Here is a 21,292-nt window from a genome sequence, read left to right as displayed (position 1 = left end):
ACAGCTTGGTAGGTTTCTGGATGAAACATCAGCTCTGGATCCATTCCAGTCCGGCTTCCGCGCTGGTCATGGGACCGAGACGGCTCTGGTCGCCCTAACAGATGATCTCCGCAGGCAGCTGGATCGAGGCGGGTCGGGGCTGCTGATTCTTCTAGACCTGTCAGCAGCCTTCGACATGGTCGATCACGAACTCCTAGACCACCGCCTTGCCGACGTGGGGATCCAGGGCACAGTCCTTCAATGGCTGCGCTCGTTTCTCTCTGGTCGGGGACAGAGGGTGGCGCTTGGGGGGGAATTGTCATCCCGCCACTCCTTGGTGTGTGGTGTGCCCCAGGGTGCAATACTCTCCCCGATGCTTTTTAACATCTTTATGCGCCCCCTCGCCCAGCTTGTCCGGAGTTTTGGGCTGGGCTGCCATCAGTATGCTGATGACACCCAACTCTATCTGTTGATGGACGGCCACCCGGACTCGGCCCCAGACACACTGATCAGATGCTTGGAGGCTGTGGCTGGATGGTTTCGTGGGAGCCGGTTGAAGTTAAATCCTTCGAAGACAGAGGTCCTCTGGCTGGGACGGGACGACTTGGGACTGAGGGGGCAACTCCCATCTCTTGCGGGGGTGCAATTAGTGCCAGCACCATCCGTTAAGAGTTTGGGTGTAATCTTCGATACCTCCCTCTCTATGGAGGCGCAGATTGCAGCTATAACAAAGGCGGCATTTTTTCATCTCCGCCAAGCTAAGCAGTTGGCTCCTTACCTCTCTCGCCCTGACCTAGCCACTGTGATCCACGCGACGGTCACCTCCAGACTGGATTATTGTAACTCGCTCTACGTGGGGCTGCCCTTGAGACTGACCCAGAAACTCCAACGGGTGCAGAATGCCGCAGCGAGACTCCTTACGGGGTCTTCGCTTAGAGATCACATTCATCCGGTGCTATACAAGCTGCACTGGCTCCCGGTGGAGTACAGGATCAGGTTTAAGGTGCTGGTTTTAACCTTCAAAGCCCTATACGGCCTAGGGCCCTCGTACCTACGGGACCGCCTCTCCTGGTATGCCCCACAGAGGAACTTACGGTCTTCAAATAAAAACACCTTGAAGGTCCCAAGCCACAGAGAGGTTAGGCTGGCCTCAACCAGAGCCAGGGCTTTTTCGGCTGCGGCTCCAACCTGGTGGAACGCTCTGTCACAAGAGACAAGGGCCCTGCAGGACTTGACATCTTTCCGCAGGGCCTGCAAGACAGAGCTGTTCCACCTGGCCTTTTGTTAGGGCGCAGCCTGACTCCCTCCTTTGGCAATCTTTTCAAGACTTTAGCTTATGGTTGCCATTAATTTTGTTTTTAACTCATTTTTATAATGTTTTATAATGTTGTATTGTTTTAGTGTTGTTAGCCGCCCTGAGCCCGGCTTCGGCTGGGGAGGGCGGGATATAAATAAAATTTATTATTATTATTATTATTAAATATATAAAAGGATGTCACATAGAGGAGGGAGAAAGGTTGTTTTCTGCTGCTCCAGAGAAGCGGACACGGAGCAATGGTTCCAAACTACAAGAAAGAAGATTCCACCTAAACATTAGGAGGAACTTCCTGACAATAAGAGCTGTTTGACAGTGGAATTTGCTGCCAAGGCGTGTGGTGGAGTCTCCTTCTTTGGAGGTCTTTAAGCAGAGGCTTGACAACCATATGTCAGGAGTGCTCTGATGGTGTTTCCTGCTTGGCAGGGGGTTGGACTCGATGGCCCTTGTGGTCTCTTCCAACTCTTCTAGGATTCTATAGTGCATATGTTCCCTTTATTGCTTATGAACTATAGGCACTCAGTGCATAGAACCCGTGAACTGAGTGGGCCACAGATGTTGCTCCTGCAGATTAACCATAATATATTGTGATTCAAGGACCTGCCACCCGCTTGAGGATAAGAAAGACCCATGGAGACGGTATATCAGGTTAATGGGCTAGAAAAGGCCACAACTTTATTGATTACAGCATGTGAGAGGTATTGGCTTAGGCATTGGATAAAACAACAGAGCGTGACTCCACCCCCTCGGGGAGGGGTGAGTCTATCAAGGGTTAACCACCAGTGGGAGGAGCCTGTTGATGCAAATACAACTGGAAGCTCCCCCTGATGTCACTGGGGATCGTGCCACAGCCCTAGCCACCAGCAGGGCGTCGGACAGGATCCATGACCGCCAGTTTCCTTTACCGGAATACCCATAAAATGGAGGGGTAGGCGATGGCCACACCCTGCCCTCCAATACACAACCATATTCCAATGCCTAATCGCCACCCAAGCCAAAAAGGCTGCTGCCAAGACCCTCACAGCTGCAAGCAATCCCTAAGGCTTCTGATGATGTGGCAGCCCAATATCATTGCCGAGGTCTGAAAGGTGAACTCCGTCGTCACGAAATAAAGACCATTTGCTGAACCGGATGTTAGCATGCTGAATCACTCGGCCATTCATATATTGCAATTTGCGCGCCACCACACGGTTTAAAGTTTTCCTGGATTTTTCAACGGCCATAGGGCTATGGGAGCCACGCCAGCAGCATAATGGCTGAGAAAGGCTGCCAGGCCACTTTTTAGCGGCTAAACCCCGCCCCAAGCCTCCAGACGATTGGCTGGCCACCTGGGGGCATGGCACGGCAGCCGGAGCAGCTGGGCAGGGGGCGGAACACCCCCTGCCAAAGCGGGAAATGGCTGCTGCTCACAACTCCTCCCCTCCCTGAGGAGGAGAGGCTTTATTAATTTATATAGTACTTACTTGCCAAAATGGCTTCTAAGTAGTTTACTTGCATAAAACCAATTATCAAAATATAATCACACATGATTAAAAATACACAATTAAACAATGTCATCAAAACATTAAAATAAACACCCATAATTAAAATGTTCGATAAACAAGCCCAATAAAACAGCACAACCTTTAAGACAGTTAAACAGCAATTAATACAATTTAAGCAGGAGGGTCAAGGAGGAGATCAGGGGAATGCGTGCTAAAAGCAGGCAGAATGTCAATACCAACAGGGACCCTCATATTTCAGTGCTGAGAACATTCATACCTGAATGGTGACCCCAAAAGTTACCCAAACTTTGGCTTTTCCTATTAAGAGTAGAAATGGGGAATCGGAAGCGCACGACACTCACGCAGCTGAGACCCTCACTTTCTGAATCAGCTCTCAGGCTCTTATTCTGTGGCCACACGCCTGCTGTTATAACAGAGATTACAAAGCTGGGAACAAGTTAATGTATTAAAGGAATTATGGACGAACAAATCCTTATTTCACCTAGATACAGGCTGAATTCTAATCATCTCAAGCTTAAATGGTCCATAAGTTCCATTAGCTGCACAACCAAAGGACTTACAAGTTTATTGATCCATGAAGCAAACAATCTCACCTACTGTGTAAAGACAGATCTGCAGGTGTCATATGGACAGAGGTCGGCACAGGGATGTTTCTCTATGCTTAGCAGGGTTTTTTTTATATACAAGAGAATCTTAAAAAATGTATTAAGCACATGCAGAGAATCAGGAAGATGTCAATAGTTATACTGTATATTATTTTGATAATGATGATGATTAGAATTTATAAACTGCCTTTCATTTCTATATGAAATACCAAGGCAGTTCAGAAACAATTAAAAACTAGCAGTAAAATAAAAAGAATAAAAAGTTATGGAAATGCAGCTATGTGTAATTAAAATATATAATAGACAAGTGCGTTAAATAAAAGTTTAAGCTACCTGTTGGAGTAGGTGACAGTCTTTCAACTCCAAGTGCTTTTGGAGTATACTGATCATTTGAATTCATTCCAGTCCAGTTTCATGACTGGATTTGGGAAGGAAGCAGTTTCGGTTGCCCTGGTGGGTGACATGCTGGGGAATGAACAGAAGGAATGCAACCATATTGGCTCTCTTCATCACCTTCTGGCCTTGGTTTTCTTCTGGACAGCCCAGCTGTGTTGGGCCCAGGCGACCCAGGGACATAGTAGCTTTAATCCTTCCTGGATTAAAGGTAAACCCCAGAAAGTGGTGCTGGGGCACTTCTGTTCCAGCCCATGGCCTTTATTTTACAGCAGGTGTGGGGAGGCTTTGCTCCTCCAGATGCACATTTGTCAAGACAGTTATCCTGGATCTGGAGCTGCCTGGAAAAGCACAGGTCGTGATGGCCAGGAGTGCCTTTTACCAGCTCAGGCTTGTACACCAGTGTGACCTGTCTGGAAAGGGTGGACCTTACCTTACCTGTGTAGTGATGACATCCAGATTAGACTGAGGCAATATGTTGCATGTGGAGCTGCCTTTAGAGATGATTTTGGAATGTCAAGTGGTGCAAGATGCAGCTGCCCAGTTATTGAATAGAGGCAAAGTGGTTGGAACACACAATACTTGTGCCAGTTGCCAGTGTGTTTATGGGCCTAATTTGGTGGTAATGATCTTTACAGCCCTAAAAAAACTCTGGCCATCTTATCTGAAGGACCACCTTCACTCTTAAGGTTAGCTGAAGTTTCTGAATTGTCTTTAAAGGCAGCTCCACATGCAGCACATTGCAGTAGTCTAGGCTGGTTGTTACTATGGTTGCTGTGTTTCTGAGCTTCCCATGAACATCTGACTGACCGCTGTTGGTCTTACCCAGCAGGGCTCAAAACAGCAGTCATGTTTTGAGTTGAACAAGGGCTAAAAGGTCAGGAATATTGGCTCTTATCCTACTCCCACTTGGTAGAGAAAGGCTCTTTATTCATTCACCCCTTCTCTCCACTGAACAGCAGCAGAGGTTTTGGCACAGTCCATTATGCCTCCTTAGTCACTCACTCTAAATATAAATAGCTCTTTAACCTATTTCCCCACATTCTAAAGAGCAACAGAGATTATGACAGAATTCTCCCCTTCCACAATTTGGCTGCCCACTCTGATGCACAGATAAAAAAAGATTACGAAATAATGAACTAAGAGATGGGTCAGTGGGACCAGCCACCTAAGGTGCGTAATGGGAGAATTCTGGCAGAGCCTCTGTTGACACTGGTGGAGCAAGGGACCTACCGGTATTTATGTCATGGAGTGAGCAACTAAGATGCATAGAAGGAAAAACTCGGACAATCATTTTGTTGCTATTCTTACTGGAGAGGATGGAATTAAAGAGGCTTTGCCTATGTTGGAGTTTGCACAGGAGAAAGCAGTGCAGGAAAGCGGGTGGGAATTGAGGTGACCATGCTGCAGCCTCCTGGGGGTCAGATGAGGCCGTAAGCTACCAGTTGCACATCCCAGCGGTTGAGCATCTACTGAACGGACTGTAATGCAGCTTAACTGACCACATCTTAAAGAATGTGCATTGCAATTTATTAACCAGGCCATTATGTGTGTGCATGTGCACACTCCATCTTGGTTTCTCATTACTTTGGAGAAGAGCACCACTCAATAATGAAAGCTGATTGCCTTTACCACCAAACGATTACCCAAATAATCAGCTTGTGACTTCAGAGCTGCTTGATTTTAAACACTCTCGAAAACCAGCTCCATTTTCTGCTTTAGTGAATAACAATTCTCCACACTGGCATATTAGAATAAATAAGCTCCAACTGTACTGCACTGTTATAAAAGTTTCCATCTATTATAAAATAGTTTCTATATGATCAGTTTTTCTTATAGCTGGTCAAGTGGAATAATTCCGGAAGGCAATTGTTTGTGGCAGAAGAAGTGTGCTCAGCTTTCTGCCTTATGTTTCCCAATCAGAACATTTCCAATTTAACAAAAGCAATTTGAGAGCCTTTGTTGTTAAATGATTTGGAGGCACTGACGTATACAAAGACCAAATAAGAAACTAGAATTGCCAGCTTATGGAAGAGGATAGGACAGAAAGTTAGAAAGCAAATGAAATGGAAAAATATGCAAAATAGTAGCAAAGCCCCTTGCACAGGTGATTGACAGCTGCCAAAATCCCTTGGGCAAGTTGTTGGGCACTTGGGAACTGCTGTGCAAGGCACTTTGCTGGCCATATGCTTGGTGCTCAGGAAGAGCTGAGCACAGGGCAGCTGGTTTGCAAATGACTGGCAAGGGGGCAGGGCGGGGGCGGGATAGGAATGTGGCCCTGCAGGCCAAAAAGCTTCCACACCCTCAGGATGAAGAGTTAGAGTGAGCTCTCTTCTGGTACCCATCATCCTTACACTGGCTCGCCCCAGAGGGTTTTTTGTGGCACTGCAATAAGGCAGAATGACATGAGAGTTCACCTGCCTTATTCAGGTTTGTAACTGCAACCTGAAAAATATCCATTCACTGCCATGTTGCGAGTTCCACCAACAGGCATCCCACAAGACACATGGGGCTGCTTGTGAACCTGAGCTGCTTCAGAGGCAGATTTAGGGGAGAATGACCATTTTGCCTGCACTGGGCACCAAGCCCAGAGGGCGCCACAGGGGACACGGCAACAGTGGCAAACCATGGCATGCAAGAGGCTGGAGGGCACAGGATTTTGGTGCTACACAGGGCACGCAATGCTGAAACTTTAAAGTCCAAGGTCAGCCATTGGGTGCTGGGGGAGGGGATAAAATGTGCTTGTTGGTGGTGTGCAGCGTTGGCAAATGTGGTAAGTGAAAGGATTAAGCACTTTCTTCCAGAGCACCATTTCTTTGCTTCAAAATGTACTCTTCCATTACCATTTTGCAACACGGAGGAAAGAGGAGAGTTAAGAGGGTAAGCTCCATTCTGTCACTTGCTGTTCTGTGTTAGTCCCCATGTAAGCAGCAGCTCTCCAGGGTTTCCAGAAGGATCATACCCATCCCTATTGTTATAGGAATTCCAGTTGTTATAAGAATTCTAAGGTCTCAAATATAAATTAAATGTTCTTAAATGTACAACGCACATACATAAGTATATAAACCTCGTGTCTGAAATAGTACAGGAGAGCAATCCGGAAACCATTTTGACTCTCCCAATGACCCCAAATTTTCCTCTTCAGAAAGAGCAACAACAACAACAACAATTTATTATTTGTACCCCGCCCATCTGCTTGGGTTTCCCCAGCCACTCTGGGCAGCTTCCAACAAAATATTAAAAATACAATAAAACACCAGGCATTAAAAACTTCCCTAAACGTTGGCTTTTGCTTGCAAATCCTGTCTTTAGGCCACATTTGGGTATGAATAGGGTGAGCCTGTGACCTGGATTCAGGAACTAACTATTAACCATCACAAAAGAATGGCCAGACTGCCTAGGTAATGCAATCAGTGACCATTATCAGGTATCCTGGCAAACAGGATTTCTGCTGTAGACCACCTCCTCTGCTGTAGACCACCTCCTTCTGTGATATATGTATGATGTTTCAGGGGGGTGGTCTTGGGCTACAGGATGGGCAGTTCCAAAAGTCTGTATAAGGGCTTGCACACCATTGTCCAGGGATTTCTCCTCCCTCCTGTATGTGGTGAGTGGGGACCGTGTTGCAACAGTTAATAAAGATCATGCTTGCTAGCTACTTTGCTTTTCAATATACTCTGGTTGGCCTCTGTTATTTTCTCCTACCGATAGGGGACCCACTTAAGGACTCCATACGGGCTCTTGGATACCCCACCAAGGAAAAGGAGCAGGTTTTTTTTCTTATAACACTACCTAGAGACAACCTGGAAGTGAACCTGGGATCTTTTGTCTGTTGTTATAATTGTTATCTCTCTTTTCTATACTAAATTATCACTGGGAGGAGTGCAGATAGAAGAAACACCAGGTGCACCTGGAGCAGCAAAAATGAACACCTTTCTCTGCCCCACCTGTAATAAAACATGTCTCCACAGCCACAGCAGGAGCTAAATCTTTCCAACAGTTTTACTTTAACCCCAAAGGCATACTCTTCCATTGTCTCCTGAGACAGACTGATGCCAACAACAAATTTATATACATTATAAAATGAAATAATAATATGAATAAGTATACGCACACAGACATTAAAAACTTGTGTTACATTCTCCTTCCACCCCCTCTGTAACTATGGGTGGTATTCATTCAGAGTAAACCCAGTGAAGTTAATAAGCATGACCAACCATTAATCTCAGTGGGTCAACTCTGAGTAGAACACCTTTCCAGACACTAATGTTTTTGAAGAGGTTCTTTAATGTGTAACTTATTTAATAAGAGTAACTAGTTCCAGTGTGGAATCTTAAAGCATTCCATGCTACATTCTGAAGCTAAAAGGGCTCTGTTAATGGTCAGTTTATTAACACAACTTGGTTTAGAAGCCACTGCAAGACAAACTATTGCAGAGGATATGAATACAGAATACAGCAGCCAGAAAAGAGTCTTAATGTCTAGTGGGATGGGAGAGCTCAGGCAGTGATCCTGGGTTTCAGAATAAATGTATTATAAAACACAAAAGAATGTCTCTCTGTGAAATGTCAGAGGGTATGCATTAAGAGCTACTTACTGTAAGCACTTTTCTGAAGGTTGATCTGGGATAAGCAGCCCTCACCTCTGCTATAAGGGGTGGTATCTTCCAAAGCTGGCATAGCAGAATGCTAAGAGTATAAGCTGGAAAGTGCCCAGTTCAAATCTCACTTCAGCAACCAACTTGCAAGAGCTGCACTGATACACACTTATTTGGGAGTAAGTCTCAATGAACTTGAGCTGCAGGTTTCCCCAGGCAAGTCACTGTCTATTCATCTCTGCATCACACAACATAGGGAGAATAGCAACACAGACATTGGTGAAGATTCCTGAGATATAGTATATATGGCATGCTTTGAGAGCTAAGGAAGTATTATTTGACCTGAAGATTTCCAGTTCTGTGCTCCATGTTTGCATCAGTGTAAGAACACAGACTTATCCTTGTAGAATTCTGCATATCATACTTTTGGGAAAGTAAATACACTTGTATGGACTCATATCATTGCCAGATTTCAAGACCACCAAGCTGCGGTTTAAAGGCATGATAGCAGGGTCAGTAACTGACTACACCACAAGTTGTAACAACAAAGAAATACCACGGAGTATAAAATTTGTCCTAACTGTGCCCCATGTCTGAGCTTATTACAAGAGCAGCTACCATTAAAACATCAGCAGGTTTGGATACTGTCAGCATGACCCAGGGAGATATATACTGCTGAGGAAAGCAAGTGGCATTCTTGCCTGCAAAAAGCCTGCAAAATTAGTAACCTTGTAATAAAAAGTGCAGAGGCATTATGCCTTTGAACACCAGCTGCTCGGAATTGCAGGTGGGCAGAGGACTGTAGCAGTCATGAGCAGCTTGCAGGCTTCCTGCAGACATCAGGGTGGCCGCTGTGAGAACAGGGCCATTGGCCTGATCCAGTAGGGTTGCCTTTTTTCTTTTTCTTCTTACCAAGTAAAGCAGAATGGAGTTCCAGTTGATACTGTACTAGCATTTAAAAGATCAGCTCTAAGTTGTACCAAAATGCACTCCCAGCAAATACTAGGCAGGTTCATCAGTTTTCCCCAAGATAAAATAAATAATATACAAACTTTCATATTGGGTATTACAGTGTCATATTGCTAAAACTTCTGCTATGGAGTGAAATCTAAAAGGCTCTTCTCTTGAACACAGTACTTCCGGTCTGAGGTCAGTAATAGAAGATGACAATCCCACTTCTTTCCCAAGTACCAAAACGAACAGGGGGAAAAAACAAAGAATGATATAGTTTCAGATATTCTTGAAGCAAAACATACCACACTGCCACTCATACAAGAATATTTGCTAAATCTCTTGAAATGTACAGACATTTTGCATTCAGTACATTTGATCTATTCAGATATTCGGTTAGGAGCTGCCCAGAGTAGCTGGGGAAACCAAGCCAGATGGGCGGGGTATAAAGAATAAATTTTTATTATCATATTATAAGTTCCCATCCTTTCCCCTCTAAAACTTCAGTGCCATTGATTGGGGCAAAAAGTACAAGGGTAAGTCTGTGTGAGAGTGTTACATCTGCTGTATGAGGATCAGTAAGGGCTCATTCACACTTCGTCTTATCCCGTTGGGAGGAAAACCACTCTCTAGTGCTCTATCAGAGCAAACAGCAATTGGGGTTTCCATGGATTGCCATTTGCTCCAATTTAAAGCTAAAGAGCAAGTTTTCCCTGGGAATGGAGCTGGGCATGGGGAAAACTGCTCAGACCTGTGCTTTCTAGGCATGGGACAAGCGGAAGTGTGCATGAACCTAAGACTTGTTTTATAGTATTTTGACAACTGGCAACTACTTTTCAGCAATCTAAGCTATAGGCTATACTTTCCCGCAGAGTTAATTCAGTCATCCTGTGGTAATGAAAGAGGACAATGATTTGCATTTTTAAAATGTGTATGTTCTGTGTCACACGGAAATTTGCGTCCTCCTTTGCAGGTGGAATGGAGGGCCCAAAAACAAATTAGTGGCCACACGTGTTATACAGTCTCTGACAGACAGAATGTGAATAGGCAAAGCTTTCCACATGATTGCATTTCCATACTAGAAACAGTTTAACCTGTTGAATTTCTGCCTCCCACATAGCTGTTAAAGGTACTGCAACCTTGCTTTCACCCAATGCCAACTATTACCTAAAGTTTAGGCTAGAATCCTGAAGGCTTGCATCCTTGTTGAGGGGGGTGGGGGAGGAAGGGAAAGCTACAGCGGCTTCAAATACTAGAAAACAAGTCAGAAGCTGGAAAAGTGTGCTACCACTGAGTGAAAAGCAGCAAGTCTAAAGGACCCCACAGATTCCTACTACAGGTGCCAAACAACTCACTTGGCAATCACAACTCTGACTTCACTCAGTGGCTAAAAAACACTGAAAGGTGGGAGCAGCCAGGCTGGCTGATCTCAAAGAAATCAGTTAGTAGCGTACCTGTATATTCTGCTTCTGTGTAAGGATTGCTCAAAGAAGAGGATATTGCAGTGTGTGTAACCTTTACAGTATTTTGAAAATTAAAATAAATCAGAGGTAGAGCCTTCTTCAAACCGAACAATAATAGTTAAAACACTAGCAGTGAAGTAGGGAAAGCAAATTGTTCTGTGGCACATTAAAAAAGGTAAAGGTACCCCTGCCTGTACGGGCCAGTCGTGTCCGACTCTAGGGTTGCGCGCTCATCTCGCTCTAGAGGCCGGGAGCCGGCGCCGTCCGAAGACACTTCTGGGTCACGTGGCCAGCGTGATGAAGCTGCTCTGGCGAGCCAGCACCAGCGCAGCACACGGAAACGTCATTTACCTTCCCGCTATAAAGCAGTACCTATTTATCTACTTGCACTTAGGGGTGCTTTTGAACTGCTAGGTGGGCAGGAGCTGGGACCGAAAGACGGGAGCTCACCCCGCCGCGGGGATTCGAACCGCTGACCTTACGATCAGCAAGTCCTAGGCACTGAGGTTTTATCCACAGCGCCACCCGCGGCACATTAAAGGCTACCAAATTTATTATGACTGAAGGTCAGCCATGGCTCCCCTTTCTCTGCTCCCTCTTGTGCCCAGGGAAGGGAAAGGGGTTATTAGTACTGCAGAAGTTTAAAAGTCATCTAACTCTGTAAACGCCATCTGTAAAAAACAACAACACCACACTCTCTATGAAATTTCAAATAGAGACCAGCTTTAATTCAGCACCCCAGAAAAACAGTAAAGCAATACAATTAACAAAAAAAATTAAGAAAAGAGATACTGATTTTTGAGCTTAAAAGAATGAATGACAGAACCCATTGGACACATACAGGAATACTATTCATTAGACCAACTTCTTTTGCAGCCCAGAAGGAATGAACTGTGGCAAAAACTACTTTAACACAGGTGCATTTTAAATCAAACCATTGTTACAATTAATTTCTATTTATTTATTTTTCTAGATGAATATGCATTATTGTCAGAGCCGCCCCTAGGTCCCAGCTCACAAAGGACCAACGCCCGGCTGTAGTTATGTACAAAAGTCTTTATTGAAGTTCAGTTTCTATTTTAAAGCCGCAGCGTGCCGCTCTACGTCTTAAAGTCTAGACCGGCGAAGTTCCGTCTGACTCTCCTCCCCTTCCACACCAGTTTAAGACTCTAGCCTTGCTCCACCACTTCCTTAGCTCCTTCTCCTCTGGGCCCTCCTGCCCGCTGGGGTTTCATCCTTTCTGGACTCTTCTGACGCTGACCCCCCTGATTCTTGCCCCTCCTTCCGGCGGGCTTTAGGACCTGGTTCCCTATCCGGGCTACCTGCTGTGCCGCTCGCCTGTACATTTGAACTTGGCGCGCGCGCCCAGCCGGCAACCTTCCTCTTGACCGTTCCCTCGCTCTCCGATGGAGGCGTGGCCAACCCTGACTCATCTTCTCTCGCTGGTGGTGAATACACTGGCCCTGATACCTGGGACTCCTCCCCCCCACTACGCTCCGGTGGGGAAGCTGGTCCTGATTTCCAACTGCTGCTCTGGGAGTCCCCGCTGGCCCCTTGCTTCTGGGGTTTCCCCCTTGGGGCCCCCCTTGCCCTGGCCATCGGCGCCCCCTTCTGTGAATCTTCCGATTCGCTGGAGAGGCTCATGGAATCTCTCGGGCTACTGTCATCTTCTCCTATGCTGCCCTCGGATTGCTCCCCCTCGTTCTCCATCTCCTCCCCTCCCTGCGCTCTCGCTGCGTCCCTGACAATTATTCTCAAAGTTCTCATCTGTGTGCTTAGGAATACACGCGTCTATTATTTCTTCAATAAAGGAAACAAGAAAAGGAACGGGCCAGCCAAAGATTCATGTGAACCACCAACTGCAGCAGAAACTTCATTTCCTTATGTCTCCCTCTCTTTCTCCCTTTCATTGCTTATTTGTTTTGCTTTTTTGTTTCAAAAAGAGCTGTTTTGATGAATTCCTCCAACAGCAAGACCATCCTCAAGCAGTCTGGCTTTTCACAATTAAATGGTGAGCTAGAATTGTTTTTAAGCTACAAGCAGTAGCCTGACACATAGAAATTTAAGCAGGTGAATCTTTTCTGAGCATACAGATAAATGGATGGGGGGAAATCCATCTGCTTAATTTCAGTATGTCACACAGCTGCTAAAGGCATAGTGAAGGCCACAATAATACCCCTTTAGTTGTTTCCCCCACCCACCCCATTTCCATTTTTTTTAAAAAACCCTATCCATCCCTTTTGTACTTTCCTCCCTTCCCTGGGGAGCAAAATATTAATAATGAAAGGTACAGATGCAAAGGCAGAATAAAAACTGGCAACTCCATTTCAAAATTAATTTATTTGGGAGGTTTCTATCTTACTCTTCAGCCTGAAGACATTCCGAGTGGCTAACATAATTTAAGAATAACAGAGCATCAGTTAGATTAATACAATAAAAACAGAAGAGCTTCAGAAACATGTCTGTTGCATTTCAGATAGAAACAGCAACCTAGCCACCTAAAAGGGTCATCACCTGGTCCTGAAAGGACAAGTGATCTGGCGCCAAGCAAGCTCTTTAAGGTGAGCTTTTCAAAGCTTGGGTGCTACAACTGAAAAGAACACTGGCTATCATCACAATCCACCTCATCATTAGCCCCATGGCAAAGGTACACGGAATGGCTTCTTTTGATGATCTGAGCATGCGGGCAAGAATTTGTGGTAGAAGTCTCAACCATGACACATCCTGGTCCCAAACCATTTGTTAAAACCAGCACTCTGAATTATGCCTGAAACTGACTAGGAGACAGGGCAATTATTTTAAGACTGGTAGGATTTGTTTTATGAGCTCAGTCCTGCTGTATTTTGTACTAGCTGAAGTTTCTGAGTAGTCTTCAAAGGCAGCCCAGCATCTGCTATATGTTTTGGAAAGTGATTTGTCTGTCTGCCTGTCCATCTGTTCTCTATACAGTAGGTTTGGCTGCCTCTAAAGGGATCATCGCTAAGTGGCATGAGGGTTCCCAAGGTGGGGGCAGTGGTTTTTGTCAACACTGGGCTGCCATTTTGAATCAAGGTGGCAGACAGAAACATGACTTTGGTGTGACTTTACCTGATTTTGGATGTGGCAGGTCCAATCTTGCTAATTTGGATTTCTCTGAAGATAGTGTTGCCCATTTGGCAGGACAGCTCCATCCAACGCCAATTTAGATCTTGTCACCCAACTCTGTATGCGGGTTACCAAGGGGGAAGCAGCAATCTCCATTTATGTTTGGATGCTGGCCAGCGTGTTGAATCAAGATGGCAGAACAAACCAGACGGTCCAAACTGCACCAAATTGGATGGTTCTCAAGGGGTTGTTGCCCAGTTTGGCAAAATAGTTCCAACTTGTGCCAATTTGGATGTCTCTTGAGATATTGTTTCAAGGGTTCCCAAAGTAGAGGCAGTGTTCTTCTATGTACATTTGGTCACTTGGTGCCTCATTGAATTAAGATGGCAGACCAAATCAACCCCAATATTAGCTCCCACAAAAACCATATCGATTCAGGGATGGATCAGGTCTTCCCCAGGTCAGAATCCTAGGTTGGGGTGTGTGTATGTGTGCGCGCGCATGCAGCCTGACAACTCACACATTGCACCATCCAATTAAAAAACCACTATATGTTTTTCTTTCCTCAAATTCCTGGGCAGCCGCAGGACACTTCCTACTAGTATAACATATTGCAAAAATCAAAAAGGGTTATTGTTTTTCTCGTGCATGGATAACTATGACTGCTCTATTTCTGTCCAGGAAGGGTGGTTATCAGCTGGTGGAATATGGAGGCTACTTGGGCACCCAGTTATAAAGGAGGATCCATCAGTTTCCCAGTTATGTAGGGTTAGTTGCACTGCAGAAAATCTACAAGAGTAGTAGCTCCATCTTGTCAGGGTTGAGCTTGTTTATTGGCTCTCATTACTGATCCCTAACATAATAAATATAAATATGGTTTATACAGGCAACAACTGATTCAGGCATGTCTGAATGACAAACAGTCGCACAGGCATGCATGGCATCGAGCCTGGAAGTAGCCCCAAAACATCGTGAAGACATCCTGAAAAGGGATGGAAGGGGGAGGAACAGGTGCTGGGAGGAGTGGAGCGGGCTTACCCACGCTCCAGCAGTGCACACGGAGTCCAGAACGTAACTATAGCTGTTATCGTATAGATTTGAACTAAACGGTTTGTTATTATTTTCTTCAAGCAACATTTTGCTTTGTTTATCTTTAGTATCTTTTTTATTCTTAATAAACTTCCTAAAATCTGGCTGTTGGGATCTTGGGTGCTTTTCTGCCAGATGCAAAGGAAATTTTGTCCTCACACAAAATTTAACAGAGCAAGGGGTTTGACAGAGCAAGGCAAGCTATCTTGGTTTTGAGAGAGGGGGGGTAAGTTGGATGCGCCCTCTGCTTCCCCTCCTAAGAATATTATTAGGAGTTGGGGGGCAGTATGCAGAGACCCTCCTAACCCCTGGATCCAGCAAGTGTTAAAATATAAGCCAGGCTGGCTTCCTGTTGATGTGATGGGTCATGAAGGGCTACAAAGGAAAGTGGCCTCTGTGCGAGATGGCAAATGGGTGCCCTGCCAACGCACTATTTGTTAGAAAGACAAAAGGCCAGAGTTGGGAGTTGGGAGAGTTGCAGTGATGTAAGCTAGAAGTAAAGCAGCAAGTTTTAGAGAGAGTCAGAGCAACATTTGATTTCTGTTTGAATCCAAGGCTGCAGCTACGGGAGAAACAAGACCCTTTTGGGGTATGGATGCTGTGACCATCACAGACTCAGGCTCTCTCTGTGCGAGTGTAAATATATCATAAAGACACACCATAGTCTCCACTATCTCTCATTCCCAAAGGAAACACTCCTAGGTAAGTGCCTGGAACCCCTGGAATCTCATGCCGCTCTGAGATAGGGGTGGCGTGCAACAATATGCTTTGGAGCCTCAAGAAGCTACAGTAGTACTGTTACTGAGCCTCTCCAAGGGGTTGTGGCAGCCGGCCTGAGAGCCTGTGGCACTACTGGTTTACCCAGGCTGAGAGTCATGAAAGGGGGCTAAAGGGCTCCCTGCCCCTTTCGTTACAACATAGTTGGAATTCTTTTTGAGTAATTGCACAACACACACAGGATCAGTCTGCACAAGTGGCAAAGTAGGAGATAGTCAGGAATGCAATCTACCCTTAAGTTATCCAGTATAAGTGCATACTCCTGTTCACTGAAGGCTTTCACAGGAAAGATACAAACCTTTCTGATACTTATTCGGATCACTGGTCCATCCAGCCCAGTGTTTTCATCTCCCAGGGCTTCAGGTAGGAGTCTTCTTCAGTCCAGCTGCGACCCAAGATCCTTTGTCACTGGCTCTGCCACTGAGCCATGGCTTCTCTCCTCCTTACTGGATTTTGCCATGTTAATGTGAGCGCCAACTACTTTGAACTTGCCCCGCTCTGAAGACAGACCCATGCAGAAGGGCTACCATTTCGACACCCTCTCAGACCCCGATCCCTGACTGTTATTATTTTAACAGCAGTTTGGCACACTGAAATTGAGCAGATTAAGCTTTTCCTAGCATAGAGATAGCAATGCTCTTCCTAAGCAGGAAAAGATTCCCCAAATCAATTCTGAATGCCAGGCTATGGTTTGGGTCACAGGGCCAGTGAAAAGAAACAAAACCAACCAACCTCCCCCAAAGGGAGCAATTGTCCTTATGTCTGTCACCTCCTCAGAAAGAAGATGCAAATGAGGCTGAAGCAAGGCCATCAAAGAAGGGGGCAAACAAGTCTGAGTCTTGGAGCTCAAGCAGCTCTTGCAGCCTGGCTGAAAGTGATGGACACATCCTTATTTGTAAGTATTTAATGTTTCTTAGGAGGCACTTCTCAAAGAAATTGGTATGTAATGGCAGCACTCACTGGAAAAACAGGCCGATTAGAAAATGCACTAACTTATCTGGTATTCATTTGAAAAGTAAATGGATGCAAGCAAAGGTGAGAGTTCACTATCAATTCAAATATTTTTGCTTTAACAGGCTCTAGCACTCCTGCTTTAATTCAAGCAGAAACACAAGTATGAATAATCAAAGTGGATGATGCTCATATAAAAAAAGAAACCCCTTTGTGCTTTTGCATCATTTCCAATGGCCATTGAAGCTTAATGGCACAACATTTACATTCTTCCCTTTAATTTGTATTCCGTTCCTTCCTTCCGAGTGATGCGATTGTGATTTTTCTCTTGCCCGCCGTATTATTTTGATGCAAATGTTATGTTATGTGTTGCTCCAGTCCAATTTCCTGCCTTGCCTCAACCAGCGCCCCTCCTCTTCTCCTCTTTGCACAGACAGGAAAATAGTGCAAAAATTGGGGTGATGGAAATAAGTTCTTCAACTCCTGCTTCTAATTAAGGGAAAAAACAAGGCAGGGATCTTGAAAAAGCTTGAAAGGAATTATTATCTCCTATATACAGAGAGAAAGAGCAGCACCAAGCAAGCAGGCAGGCAGACCGGGGCGGGAGTGGGCTTCCAACCTCCCCCCACCCAAGGAACCAAATCCAAATTCTGCCACGTTTGTAATGTGCTGGTTTGCAACGCTTCCTTCCTCGCTGCCTCCTGCCTAATCGCCAGGGACGGCCCGCTTTATTGCGATGCGCCGAGGCTCCGCGCCGAAGCCTGCGAAGGGAAGGCCCCGCGGGGCCCGGCGCCGCCTAATGGATGCACGGGCTAATTTAGCATCCTGTGACTAATTTCCATTTCTTGTGCTCGGAGCGGGCTTGCTAATTACAGGGATGTTGTCTGTACTTCGGCTAATTGCGTCCGCCTGGTTTTCTAGCAGGCAGCCGAGCAAATGAAGGAGGCCTCTCGCGGCGGAGCCTCCCCGGCAGCGCGAGGGGACGAGGCGCCGGGACCAGCCAGCCAGCCAGCCACCCTCCGCCTCCGCCTCCAAGGCCCTGATCCAGCATCCAGGCATCTGCGCCCCGCCGGGCGGGCGAGGGGGGGGGGGAGGCTGCCTTTGCAGCCCCTCGGCCTGAGGCTCCCCACCCAGGGGCGTAACCAGGCTGTATCTTGGGGGGCAGAACCAAGATATCTGGGAGGCAAGTGACCAGGTAGTTAAGTATTTCTATTTTCTTCCTTGATTTAGAGGGGCTCCTGCCCCCTGGCTACGCCCATGCCCCCCCCCCGGGTGTCAGAGCAAAAGTGGAAGGGGGGGATGCCTGCAGAGGGCAGAAAGGAAGCCCATCTGATGATGCATGTGCGATGGCCGCTCAGACGCAGGATTTCCCTTGTAGACGGATTAGGTACCAAAGATTCCAGGTTGCACCAAAGCTGCAGCCAGAACAAATGATGGTGATTATTCAGATCTTTCACAGGACTCTCGATGATTATGATTGGCTCTTGGAGACTGATCAAAAAGCGTCTCTTGAATTGGAGAGTGGAGCAACACTGTGGCCCTGCGCCCTCCAGACTTTCTACTGGGCTTGCTTGCTTCTATTTTTCCCTGTGCAGGTGGGGGGCGGGCATATTTTTAAATGTACCCACACATAAAGAACTTACTGCATATAATATGAGTTGGAAAGAAATTGTCGGGTGAAGCTTCTCATGGCATGGAGAGGAGTGGTGGGAGTAGTTTTATCTGGTACATTTCTGCAGGCAAAACTGTTTTTAAAGGCACATGAAAGGAGCAAAACAAGCTGTGCAAATGTTTAATTATTTGAACTGTCGAGATTTTCAAGTGTCGGATGTATGAACATGCCTCTGAGCATGTGCAGAATGCCTTTTCTACAACACAGAATCCTCACAGACAACTGCCAGTCAGCTCTGATTGGGAATATGGAATTTTAGGCCTGGTTATTTTGAGCCCCAGGTTCGAGTTCCAGCATTGATTTAAAGACTGAGCACTACGCTGGAGATGTCCATGGGATAGATACATGGTGGACTTTCAGGTGGAGCTACTAAAGGAAAAGAAAATATTGTACACATGGGGTGTGTGCATTTTCTGTCACAACGCCTGCTTCTAGGATGTCAGGACAATCTGAAGGGGACACTTTTATTAGTCTGCCATAATCTGCACCAGACACAACATCCTCCTGCACAAAACTTGTAATGAAGTGGGTTATGTGAGGGTGGGTGGAAGAAGGGAACGGTTCACCAAATGCAGTAGAATGAGCTTTCCTGGTTTTCATGAGGCCTAGCTTGAAAACGACGCATGCACAATTGGCTCCCACCCCCACCCCATGCACAAATAGTTTGAAATGCCAAGGACAGCAGCAGTGAGCAAAAGGACAGCAGTGAACAATGGACATGCAAACAAACTCCTTGTATTCAAGCCCTGGGCAGAGGTTTCCAGCTCCATGCTTCCTTTCACACAAAAACAAGTGGGGGGGGGGGGAGGAGGAGAAAAAGACACTGTTGTTTTCAGACGGGGGACTGTACAGCTGTCATTAATAGGCCTAGACAACATTGTCCCAACAAGTGCTTCCGTTGTGGGGGAATCACAGTTCTTCAGCACCCCAAGCACTAAATCAATTATTTTTGCCTCAAGATGTGTAACTGTCCTTGTGCTAATATGGCATGAAAATACTTCTCATGGGTAGCTATTGGATGGTACCAGTGACTTCACCCCGAGTCACACCAGAGCTTTACATCAAGAAGCACACACACACATCACCAACCCATGCAATTTGGAATATCCCTCCATTAAAAAAACTTCCCCTGCCCTCCCCCCACTGCCCCGCCATGCAATCTCTCTAGACTAGAGCAAGAACACATTTCTCTTATACCAAAATGCACATTGTCCTTACATTTAAGACTCTCTGCAGCCCTTCCTTATAAAATATATCTACCCGTGATCTTTATTCTGCTCGTTCTACCACCATATGCTGCCCTCTAAGGCTGCAATCCTATGCATACTTACCTGGGATTCAGTGGGCTTACTTCTGAGTAAACATGAATAGGCTTATGCTGTAAAACATTTTTTGTTGTTGTTGCTGTCCCCTGTTCTTGGGACTCCTAGAACAGCTGTGATAGCAGCTCCCTCCTTTCAAACCTTAGCTCAAAAACAGTATTTTCTATAAAGCCATTGGATTAACTCCTTAGCCTGTATCTCCAACTGAAATGAAGCCCAAGTATGTGTACCTATATTTGCTATCATTTATCCCTTGTTATTTCTCTCTATCTTACATATCTCTTTCCCCTATGCTATAGTCAGTATGTTTATAAAGTGAGAAGATCAGAACTCTCTCCTGATTTTATCTATGCCAACCACTTGTTCATATACATAAGATTAGTATCAAGAAGAAGAAAAGAAGAAGAGTTTGGATTTGATATCCCGCTTTGTCACTACCCAAAGGAGTCTCAATGGCTAACATTCTCCTTTCTCTTCCTCCCCCACAACAAACCCTCTGTGAGGTGAGTGGGGCTGAGAGACTTCAAGGAAGTGTGACTGGCCCAAGGTCACCCAGCAGCTGCATGTGGAAGAGCGGAGACGCGAACCCAGTTCCCCAGATTACGAGACTACCACTCTTAACCACTACACCACACTGGCTCTCAAGAGTGTCAGTTACCCCACACATAGTTCTAAGGTGTTCCCACTACAACTCCCATCATCTCTGACCACTGGTAGGGGCTGATGGGAAAGTGAGTCCAACAACAGCTGCCATTGGCCACCAACAAGAACTGTGGTAGGAGCAGCTTTGTCCTCCTGACCTTGTAATTGACTGGTTTGTAGTTGTATAAAACACTAAGCAATGGTTTGTTTAACCACGAGTTGTCCACAGACAAACCATGGCATGTTACTCCAAAGTGTGGTTTGTTTTCCAGCTGCCCTTGCATTTGTGCCTTGATATACGTCTGGGACATGGTGACCAAACAACCTATGTTTAAGGAAGAGTGCTGGGTTAACATGCAACTGAGTGGTTTTAAAAACCAAACTTTGAAAGCCAACAACAAACCATAGCTTTCAGTAAAGAAAATGATAGTTAAGCTACTGTGTAGTATTCAGAGAACCAAACCATGATTTAATAAGCCATGGCTTAATGTTGTGGTTATGTGCAAGGCAGGTCATTCTTTTCTGCTCCCATACCTGATTGTGAGGGGTGATATTTCCAGGGTGTGGTTCAGTGGCAGAGCGTATGCTTCCACCGCCAGGGGCATGGAGGGAGCCCACTGTGGCTCACCGTAACCCAGTGGAGCAGCGGGGGGGGGGCGGCAGTGCTGCCCCGACTCTCCTTCACTCTGCCCTGACCTGGGAGTGGAGCTGTGGCTGGGGGCAAGGAATCTTCCTTGGCAGCTCCCTCGCACACCAGAGCCAGGCTCCAGTGGGAGCTTGTGAGGGCATCTGGTTGTGCCCCTCCCAAAATGTTCCTGGGGCGAAAGCCCCCCTCTGCCCACCCACACTATGCCACTGGTGAGGTTGCTCTTTGTCAGAGCTGCCACAGGCCTCAGGAGGGGAGAAAGGGAGCTCCATCAAGTTCTCTCCTATGGGAATACCAAATG

At 46.1% G+C, this 21,292-nt stretch overlaps 1 long non-coding RNA gene across 1 annotated transcript; it reads left to right on the top strand.

Annotated features, from left to right (window-relative positions):
• Positions 1-16,559: 16,559 nt before the first annotated feature.
• On the top strand, positions 16,560-19,339 carry LOC309348266. The gene is made up of 2 exons (XR_014159318.1): positions 16,560-16,653; positions 17,940-19,339. It is a non-coding gene; the product is annotated as an uncharacterized lncRNA (long non-coding RNA).
• The last annotated feature ends 1,953 nt before the right edge of the window (positions 19,340-21,292 follow it).

This window comes from Podarcis erhardii (genome assembly GCF_964252035.2).
Source record: "Podarcis erhardii genome assembly, chromosome: 8".
Taxonomy (NCBI): Eukaryota; Metazoa; Chordata; class Lepidosauria; order Squamata; family Lacertidae; genus Podarcis; species Podarcis erhardii.
Note: the sequence above shows the minus strand (reverse complement) of the source record. Positions and strands in the feature narration are given on the sequence as shown.